Here is an 11,609-nt window from a genome sequence, read left to right as displayed (position 1 = left end):
GGTCTACCTTGTTAGCAAATTAGCACTTCCCTCCAATACATTTCTTGCCCATGGCTCACCTGTTTTTCAGGTGGACCTCTGCAAGCTGTCAAGACTAGAGATGCTTTTTTTTTTTTTTTTTTTTTTTTTTTTTTTTTTTTTGCTGTACGTGGGCCTCTCACTGTTGTGGCCTCTCCCATTGCGGAGCACAGGCTCCGGACGCCAGGCTCAACGGCCATGGCTCACGGGCCCAACCGCTCCGCGGCATGTGGGATCCTCCCAGACCGGGGCATGAACCCGTGTCCCCTGCATCGGCAGGCGGACTCCCAACCACTGCGCCACCAGGGAAGCCCTAGAGATGCTTTTATCACATGGTTCTTCAGCTACTGTCATGACACTAAGTTACTAATTGGATGTGTCAAACTGTCACATATTTTCCAAAAAAAAAAAGAAGTACTTGTCTCTATGAAGTGGTTGGGGAGAAAACAGTGACTTCGGAGTGCAAAATGGGATACTCCAACATTGAGACGCCTTCAACAGCCTGTGGGTATCCCCTGGGATCCTGCCAACCAGCTGGGGTGTGGGGAAGGAAGCCTTTGCAGAGGCTTAAGAGAGGCAAAATGCCTGGTCAGCTCTAGTTCCAGCTTACAACAGGCTCTGGCTAACTGTAAAATCCATACTGAGTAGATCCCCAGGACTACCGCAGAAGCACCCCCATCTCTAGTTTAGCTGACAAACTAAGTCGTGGCTTTCAAGAGCCTTTGGCTTTAGGAGGGAAAACCAGGAGGCAGACTGCACCCACTGGCTCACTGCCCTGCATCCAGGGACTTCTCCAGAGCTGCAACAGCTCTGAGTCACGTCTCCTTTCCTCAGCTCACACCACCTCACTGGCAGGCTGATGGCCTGCCCTGATGGCAGGAGTAGAAGCCCCGCTGTCAGGGGGTGAAAGGCAACCAGACAGTTCCCACTTCTCCTTCACTCTCTCTACGTGATAAATCACTTCAGCCAGAAGTGTCGCAAAAGGACCTGGCAGCTAATGGGAGAAATGTAACCCAAAAAAAGAAGAAAAGGAAGAAAGAATCCTGTTAGTCACAGAGCTTTTCATCTGAACCACAGAACAGGCTCTTGCCTTCTGTGGGAATAATAAAATCACAGCCCCGCACTATATTAGCCCCTCAAACAAAAGCAGCTCCCTAGAATGTAACTCATCAGGGCTTCTGAGCTGAATTTAGTTTTCACTGGGTAAAGGCAAAGGTTAAAATGAAAGACCCTTAAGAAAATCAGAGGTAAATAAGCTTGCTATCCAAACAAGGAAAACACAGGCTGCAGGGCAGCTCCGCCCTGCGGTCAATTCAACACCTGGCAAACAAACAGCATGGTCTCCGCCCAAGCTGGACTTTTCCCACAGTGGACTGGCAGCTTCAGAGGTCCAACAGAATGCCAAGGCTGTCTCTCCAACCTAGGAAAATAGGGTGAGAAGGAAGGGCTGGAACAGATACCTTGTTCTGAAGGAAAAGCACAACAGCTAAAAGTTATTATAAGAGAAGGACCTCAGAGCAGGCAGCTGGAGTTATTTTCAGGGTAAAGAAATATTCTTTGTGGAGAAGTGTTTAGGGAAAAAACACAAATAGTGCATGAATATCACATTATAGGAACAAAATGTTCTCTCTAAAATAAAGAGCTGGTGTGGAATCAGTTGTTTTAACATCACAGAAGCCCAGTGCATGCCACCTCAGCCGCAGGCGTGTGGCTCAGTACCCCATCTTACCATTCTTCATCCTTCCCTTCCCCATGTCACCTAGCTCCTGCTTCAGCAACCCCTTCCTCCAAAGGCATCCAGGACTCTCAGAATTCTCTGAGAAGAGTGTTCCTCTAAATTATTCATAGTACAGTGCTACTGACTTCCTATCCTCCCCTTCCCAGAAGTATCTGCTATGTAAGAATCCAGTGAAAATGAGCAATGCTTGGAACAAATAATGAAATCACTCCTTGGAAAATTTCAGGAACTTGTAGAGATTTCACAGGGGGAGGAATGTCTCTTACCCATGTCCTAAATGATACTACGTATAAATATACTATAAACTTGACCTCTTTTAGAGTATGAATTCCTGTTATACGGGTATGAGAACATTATTTTTAAGATACTGACTTCCAAAAGTTGAGATCACTACTTTCAGTCAAAATAGCCATGGACCCAGCAATCCCACTGCTGGGCATATACCCAGAGAAAACCGTAATTCAAAAAGACACAGGCACCCCAGTGTTCATTGCAGCACTATTTACAATAGCCAGGACATGGAAGCAACCTAAATGCCCATCGACAGATGAATGGATAAAGAAGATGTGGTACATACATACAATGGAATAGTACTCAGCCATTAAAAGGAATGAAATTGGGTCATTTGTAGAGACGTGGATGGACATAGAGACTGTCATACAGAGTGAAGTAAGTCAGAAAGAGAAAAACAAATATCATATATTAACGCATATATGTGGAACCTAGAAAAATGGTACAGATGAACTGGTTTGCAGGGCAGAAATAGAGATACAGATGTAGAGGACAAATGTATGGATACCGAGGGGGGAAATTGTGTGGGGGGGTGATGATTGGGATTGACATATATACACTAATATGTATAAAATAGATAACTAATAAGAACCTGCTGTATAAAAATAAATTTAATATTTAAGAAAAAAATTTTTTAAAAAAAGAGCCATGGGTCTAAAGGCCAGCAGAAAAATATTTGGAATTTATTTCCAACTTGTGTTCTCTTCCTCGTGTGTGAACTTTTAGATCGATAAAGGTATGGTAAAGTGTTTTCAATAACCAAAAAATCCTTTCTAAACTCCTGTTTAATCTTGTCATACTTCTTTTCTACCAGTGCACAAAAATATTTTGGAAGCGTTTTATCCATATTATACTCTGGTCCTGGTAGGGGTAAAACACAATGGTTGACAGGTCTATGTCCATATTTACAATTGTTAGGGATTCCTGCTGTAATGTCGACATTCTCAGTCCTGACTACAGTAGACTATTGCTAGAGACAGACACAATAATTCCCCTCAACTGCATGCTCTTTTTCAATGTGACTCTGCTACTCCTTCCATCAATAAGTGGAGTCTATTTCTTTGAATCTGGGCTGGCTTTGTGACTTGCTTGACTCACAGAATTTGGCAGAAGGGACTCAGTGTGATTTCTAGGTATCCTCGTGGAGCCCCAAGCCTCCATGTAAGGAAGTCCAAGCTGTACTGCTAGACAGTCTCTTAGAGGAGCCCCATGGTGCCCAGCTGACAGCCATCCCCAGACATGTGAGGGAGGCCATGTTGCATCCTCCAGCCCGAGCCATGACCAGCCAACACATGTAGAGCAGAAGCAAGCCTTTTCCACTGAGTCCTGCTCAAACTGTAGGTCTATAGAATCATAAGCAAATTTCTGCTTTAAGCTACTGTGTTTTGGGGTAATTTGTTACCTACCAGTAGATAACCAAAATACTGATCTTATACAAAAATGACTGAATTGTGTACAGCTACCCAGATTTGGTACACCAGAGATGAAATACTTGGCCTCAGAAAGCATAATCTGTCTCAATACAAAAATGTAAATGATCAAAGTCCAAATTATGCTCCGAATCAGAGACCACTCTCCCAATATCCATGCTCCCCTTCTTCTACAGCAGTGGCCCTCAAAGTGTGGTCCTGGACCAGCAGTAGCAACAACACATGAGAACTTGTTAGAAATGCAGATTCTTGGCCTCCTTCTGAAAGAGAAACTCTGGGGGTGGGGCCCAGCAAGCTGTATTTCAACAAGTCTTACAGGTTGAGTCTGATGCATGCTGAAGTTTGAGAACCACTGTTCTATGGCAATAACACTTCTGATGCTTAACTGATATACCTGGCCACCTGGATAAAGACTAGGTAAGGAGGCTAGGTAAGGCCACGACTAAGTTCTGACCAGCAAAAAGTAAGCAGAAATGGGAAAGTGGGTGTTCCCTTCTCTGCCTCTTTCACCTCCATGCTAGTTGGAATTCAGATATGATGGCTGGAGCCCTGGAGAATGTCTTAGATCATGAGGTGATCCTGGGAAATGAATCCATGCACAGCAGAGAAACAATATGGAAGGAGCCCAGGACCCTGATACTACGGAGCTGCCACATTAGTTCTAGACTGATTCCCTGACTTCCTGAACGTGAGAGAGAAATTCCTATCTTAAGCTTCTGTTTTTAAAGTTTTCTGCCCCTCACAGTTAAATCTGCCCCTAACTAATATATAATTTGAATAAAGTAGTCCCCCTTCCCCTCGCCAGCTGAGATATTCTTTAATATAAGAATATTTTTTCTTTAATTGTCACAAGTTATTCTTTAGATTGTTCAGTTTTTTAGTTGCCTATGAGCTGTCTCCTTATTTGACTAGAAGCTCTGTGAGGGCAGTTTTTCTTTGTTCATCATTGAATCCCCAGCATCCAACACACTTCTACCCTCACAACAGGGACTTGGTGAATATTTACTGAATCAAATGGACAGATGAAAGGATGGATGTAGGAAAACCACATTTTTTCCAGAGAGTCTTTAAGCACTGATAAAATGACCAAGCCTCAAATAATCTTTCTTTTACGTCCAGCAAAACTATCTCCCCACCACATCCTACCTCTGTTCCACAATGTAATCTAAATATGAAGCAACAGTAACAATAACTAACACTTTTACATACCTTAAAATGCACCAAAGACAAATTCCAATAGAGGAGCATCCTACAATATACCTGACCAGTACTCCTAAAACCTGTCAAAATCATCAAAAACAGGAAAGTCTGAGAAACTGTCACAGGGAACGTAAGAAGACACGACCAGTAAATGTGACCTAGTATCCTGGATGGGATCCTGGAACAGAAAAGGACATTAGGTAGAGACTAAGGAAATCTGAATAAACTACAGACTTTAATTAATAATAAGACGTCAGTATTGGCTCGATAATTGTAACAAGTATACCACACTGATGTGAGATGTTAATAACAGGGAAACCAGGCTTGGGACGGGGTGAGGGGAGGAGATGTAGGTATGTATTCTCTGTACGATCTGCTCACTTCTGTACATCTAAACTGTTCTAAAAACTAAAGTCTATTCATAAAAGAAATATGCCAAAGACTTACATATATTAACTCTTATTACGTGTACTAGTTCTCATGAAGACTCAGATGGGAAGTATGATGAGCCCTATTTTACAGATACAAAAGAGTACATTAAGTTCAGTTTCCCCAAGTCCCTAAGGCTTAGAGTATATGTTTCTTCTGGATCAAAATATATTTGATTCAGTCATTCAAATAATGTGTATTGATTACTGTGTGCCACCCAGAGACTGAGCTTAGGTGATTCTATGAAAAGAGTCAAAATTAGGAAGGCAGAAAGAGCTTTCTATCTGTCTACTGAAATTTAAAGGGCACAAGCAAACATTTTAAAGTATGCACAATTCTAAAATGTGTTATATTTACATGTTGACAGCACATATACTCCTCCAACAGCTAGAAACAACTGAGCTTGACATCTAATTATCAAGAATAATTATTTAAATATGAAGCCACTAGCTGGCATAAATTTTTAAGCACATAAGTCATACATCAGAAATTACAAAGCTGACTGAGAGTGAATTTGTATCTTATCCCATGTACCAAAATAGATAAGGCTCTATCTCTGAGGACAATCCCTGGTCTATGCTGAAAGAACACCTCAAATGAGAAAAATCTCTATGTCATTGCATTCCTTTCTAAAGACTGTAAACTTCCGTAACTACTATTTTGGTTAGAAGAATCTTAACATTTTCATTACTGGTTACTCTGTTGATCAAAACAAAGATTTGGCACCTCGATTGATCTAATTCTTGACCCATGCAGTCTGACCATGAAATGTTATCCATGCTCACTATGATAACGTGGTACACCGAGATGAAAATAAGCTTTGTTGAAACTTTTTTGCAAAATGTATTACCTATGGGGATTGACTTTCATGCCCGGAACTGTAATCAACAGGTAGAGTCCAATCTAAATATCCACCTGAAACAATACCTAAAGGAGTATTTTGCATCTGTAACTTCATTGCTTCTCATGATTCCTTTAGCTGCCTCACTGTATTTATCCTTAAAAGTTCAGCTGAGGCATTAGGTCCTTCACAAAGTTTTAGCCTGCTCACTGTGGGCCATGGCACCTTGCATGGACCTCAGTAATAGGATTTATCACCATTCAGTAAAATTCAACAAGTATTGAATGAATGCAGATGAGGTACCATTCTGAGCACCTGGGAAACATCAGTGAACAAGTCAAAGTTGCCTACCCTTGTGAGGAAAAATAGATGATAAATAAACTATAATACCTAAGTAAATTTTATAGTATGTTATGATGATAAGTGCTATGGAAAAAGAAAACATGGAGTGGGTTAAGGGGTCTGGGGTGGACTAGGGTACAGAGGAAGGTTCAGGTTATAGTATTAATTAGGGTGGCAAGGTAGGCTTCTGTGAGAACAGGAGATTTGAGCGAAGACTCAAAGGAAGTGAGGGAATTATCTCTGTAGATCCCGAAAGAGGAGGCTTCCAGGTAGGGGAAAGAATTAGAGCAAACACCCTCAGGCAGCTATATGCTTAGTGAGTTTGAGAACAAGCCTGGAGGCCAGTGAGTCTGGAGCAAAATGCCCCAGAAGGGAGTAGGAGGGGAAGAGAGAAGTGAAGCAGGGAGCATCAGTCACGGGGGTTTGGGGGCCATTACAAACACTGGCTTTTACTCTATGTGAAATGGTGAGCTATTGCTGGGTTTTGAGTAGTGGAGAGACATGATCTGACTTATTTTTGCAAGATTCATTCAGGCCATTATGTGGAGAATAAAATTGTAGTGGAGCCAAGACAGAAGCAGAAAAACCTATTAGGGGGTAATTATAAGTGAGAGAGGATGATGCCCCAGGCCAGAGAAGTAATGTAGAGAGGGGTAGATGAGAGCCAGAGTTTGGATTTAGCGTCTTGGTGAAATAGATGTGGGGCATAACAAACAGAGGAGAGCCAAAGATGACTCCAGGAATTTTGTCCTGAGCAACTACTACAATGGAGGTGCCATGAACTAATGTGGGAAGACCGTGCTTCCATGGAATTCACGAAAGAATATGAATTTGGTTGTTATCTGAAAATGTGCTGTTGACACTTTCTGGTAAGACGGAATAAGCACAAGAAGAGTGGGTGTCAGTGGTTTGAAAGAAAATCTGGGATTCAGCAGAGGGGCACATTTTAGAAGCGCTCCATTTCAAATTCCCAATACTTGATATCATAGACAACATTGGGAGGAAAAATACAGAAATTAATGTCTCTGAGTCTTAAAGTGATTCTGAAGAATTAGACTCTGAACACGAAAAAGTTCTAGAAATACCTCAAATAATTTGTTTACATTTACCTTTTCATGTATGACCTGAGAATAAAATATTATTTTAAAAATCCATCTAGATAGACCTAAATTTTCAAGAAATAGAAAATAATTTTGGTGATAAGAAATCACCATGTAATAGTTTAACGGGCAGTGTTTTTCTTAGTGACACAAAAAATATCTTTTAATTGGATACAATGAAATATTATGATAAAAATAACTAATATTTACTTGCCACAATGAGCCAGCGACAGTGCTAAGTGCTATATATGGAAATGTTTATTTCACTCTCACAACAATCCTATGAAGTAGCTACCAATTCCACCCCGTTTAAGAGAAAGCTCAAAATAGTGAAGAAAACTTACGTGTCTTCTGTATGTCCCATATGATCTTTGTGCTTTGCTGTTTTTTTCCCCTTGGAAAAAGAATTATCGGCCTCTTATTTAATAATCCCTCACCTTTAAGAATTTTAAGAATGAAATCTTTAGCATGGGTCTTCCACACATGCTCCATATGTTACCCCAAGCGTGGCCGCTCTCTCAGCTACACATAGACCTCTAATTCCAGTCTTTTCTGTCCTGGGTTTTGTGTTTTGGGTTTTGTTTGATTCCCTATGATCAGGTCAAAAAACAGGCCTAGAAGGAGGTGCAGGGCTAAAGGGATGAGTAAAGCTTTGTCCCTGGGCTTGAGGCACTTAGTCTACCGGGTAGGACAGTACATGAATGGGTGATTGACTTCCTTTCACATGCCAGGTGCTCTGCCTCTGTGTGTGCAGCAAGCTCTGACAGTGAAGCCACAACTTAGGACAAGCCCTAACAGAAAGAAAGAGAGGGTGTTTTCTCAACTCCTTCGGCTTCACGCTGTATTACGGGTAATTCCAATAAACATTCCTGGGCTGCAGTGAGCCACTCAGGGAGTGTTTTGATTATAGCTCTGTCATACCTTGTATCACGTAGGCCACAAGAGCATACGCTGTTTGTTTAACCTTGGACTAAAGATGACAGACTAGGTTATATAAAAGTCCTGAAAATGATTCAGTTCCGGCTTCCCAGAAAAAATACAAGAAACTCTGACACACAATTACAAAAGCATTCTACTGGTTGGGCTCAAAAACCACAGTTACAAAAACCATTTAGCAATGTACCATAGAATAGATGTTAGTGACATTTACAGAGTATTAGACAATAATATATTAAACAATAACATTTGCAGACTCATTATATGAATCTACACAGGGTAACTGTACTGGAGGGTAGGGAGTGGGGGGAAAAGGGATGTAGTCCATCCTGGAAAAGGATCAGTCTAGTTAGGGAGACGCTGTGAATCTAAAATAAGAACCAGGGCTGTAAGCACACCAAATTCTAGTAAATTCAACTCCATTTCACTGATGTTTATAACCCTCATTCATAGTTTGAGACTACATGTACTAAGGGATCTCTTAAGAGGATCTCAGAACTGTGACAGTATCTGCTCAAACCAATGGATTAGGATGAAACAAAGTTTTTCTTCCTGATCTACAAATGCAAGACCCTAATGATATAAAATCTGCTTGTGCAAGGAGGCATGAGCAAGTGCATCCTCTAAATTCAGTTGGCAAGAAGATATTTCCTGGGAAGAAGTAACACTGTAGTTAATGCAGTTTACAGAAACATATACCAAATCACTGTCATTTTTGACAGGTCCCTTAAAAAAAGTGTGTCAAATACTAAAATATAAGAATTTAGCTGACAGGACTAGATTCTTTGCTAAGAACTGTCTACACAAACAAGGAACACTGGCAATCATGACACTGAGATTTTTAAGGGTTCTTATTCTCATCTGCAGCCTTGGGATGTATACAGATGAAAAGATTTATTCTCTCCTTCCCCACCATCCTTACATATTCAAACAAGTAACTTCTTTCTAAATTCCTTGCAGAAGGAGGGGGGTAAAAGTCTAGCTGGGAGGAACTTTTGAAAATAGACAGTGTCCCTTCCCCCACTCCATCTTTGGATGCTATTGATGGAAATGTACTGTGTGTGAGAAAGATAGAAAACTTGAGAACCACTCATTAAGTATCTGAACACACAAATCAGATACCTTGATGCAGTCTTAGGAGATACAGTAGTAACTCCTACCTCACAAGCTAACCCCCGATAGCCTTTCACTATGCAGAGATGGGATGCTTCTTAGAGTGTGGTTTGAACCCCTGTATCCTGTACCTGAGTTAGGAGTAGCAATTCCTGTTAAGGTATGAATCAGCTGTGTTGTTTTCCAGTGTCACCAAGGCAACATACATGACTGAACCACAACTAACACAGAGATCAGAAAAGTTTTATCAAGGTGAACATCAGCATTAAGATTGATAGAATTAATGACCACTTCATTCTTTTTATCCATGTATTGAAAGAAATGTTACTCTTCTGGGGAAGAAATGTGCTCTGGTACTTCTGAAGTACATCCTATGATAAATTTTATTTTACTTCAGCACAGTAAGCATCAGTTTTTAAGCCCCAAAAGACATTTAGTGTGGATGTTTTCCTTGCTTTCTTTGAATAAGCATCAGGTAGCAAAGGCATAAAGCCTGAAGGGAAAGGACCTAAGAACCTAGTAAGACAGTTAAAAAGGCAAGAGAAACCCTATCTTTTTATGTTATTATTACTAATGCCTTAGATACTTGACTATTAACACTAGTATGAGAGTACTGCAGTCAAAACTGCAGAATTTGGATAGGACTGCAAAAAAGAAAGCAGTTATCCTTAGAAAGTCAAATGTCTCCACCTTCTTGGGGTTACTAATGCTGTTTCCCATGGCTTCTTGGAAAATACCACTGTTTTCTCTGGTTTCTTTCCAGGTGCTTTACTGAGAGAGTAAGATGAAGGAAGAGGAAAATATCATAATCAACTTTATTGTGGAAGGACAGCAAATGCTGACCTCAATATGCTTCTGTTCTTTCTACATAACATTCTCATATTTATAATTGTGGAGGAAGGATGGTCAGAAAATGTGGCATTGGTCATTTGCGGATTGTTCTAGCACAGTAATTCTCAAATATATTCATCCTCAATCCTTCCCTTTATACTCTAAATCAGCGCTTCTAAAACTATCTGTGGTGAAGGACCAAATTTTAAAAATTCCAATCTACTGCAAACTTTTGTAAATTACAATAGAAATGAGTTACTAGAAAAGTAAATTTAAAAAAATATACGAAACATAAGCCCCCAAATTTTGTATGACTGATTTCAACAGACACAAAATACTCTGCTGAATTGCTATTAAAGTTTATAAATGCTTATTCTCCACTTCTATATTCACCTTGTGGCAGATGGGTAACAAACTATTCCCAACTACAGTCTGAAAAGGACCATCCTAATCACACACATATCCACAAACACAGGACACATATACATCACAGAAGCACACACAAACACATCAAAGTAAAGCTAAATTTCTATCCATTTAAAAAATAATTCAAATTTATATTAAATTATTATATTACATATTTCTTTAGATCTCACTTCATACAAAAAAAGCCGATGAGAAAACAGCAGTCTCCTACCCCAACTCTGTCTTCCAGTGCCTTCTCAGAGTGGCAGCTATCTAACAATCAAACCTGTCAGAAAAGCTGTTAATGCCAATCTCTCCTCCCCCAAGTCTGACCTTCCTCCTGGGGCTCTCTTCTTCTCACAGCTGCTGACCTGGGTATTCCCTCTTGCCTCCTTCTATGCAGGGGTTCCCTTTGAGAAAGACTGTACTACTGTTTGAAATATTTGCAGCTCCTGCCTTGGGGTCGATTATATCAATATGTGCCCCATTGATGTCAGGCTTGGTTATGACTTGTGAGGTTCCATCCTATGGAAGGATTTTACATTTTTGCCTTGTTAAACTCAGAAGTGACCATGTGACTTGTTTGGCCAATGACATGTGACATTCCAAGGTGGAAGCTTAAGAGATCTATCATCTCTTTTCCCTCTGACACAAGACTAGCAATTTCCCAGATAAAGGATGCTCCGTCTGGCTGGGTCCCATTATGAAGGTGACAAGGAGCAGAACTACACGATGGACACATTGGGTGAAAATAAATAAACCTATATTGTAAGCCATGGAGAGTTTGGTATTGTTTGTTACTGCATCATAGCCTAAGCTGACAGATAACACTCTTGATTCCTAGATCTTCTTTTTTTTGGTTTTACTACCTCATTTTGGTAATGCATATCTTCCAGTAGTTTCCTGAGAAAGTGTTCATGACAAGAAAGATCTAA

This window comes from Hyperoodon ampullatus (assembly GCF_949752795.1).
Source record: "Hyperoodon ampullatus genome assembly, chromosome: 8".
NCBI lineage: Eukaryota > Metazoa > Chordata > Mammalia > Artiodactyla > Ziphiidae > Hyperoodon > Hyperoodon ampullatus.
This window is presented reverse-complemented; position numbering follows the sequence as displayed.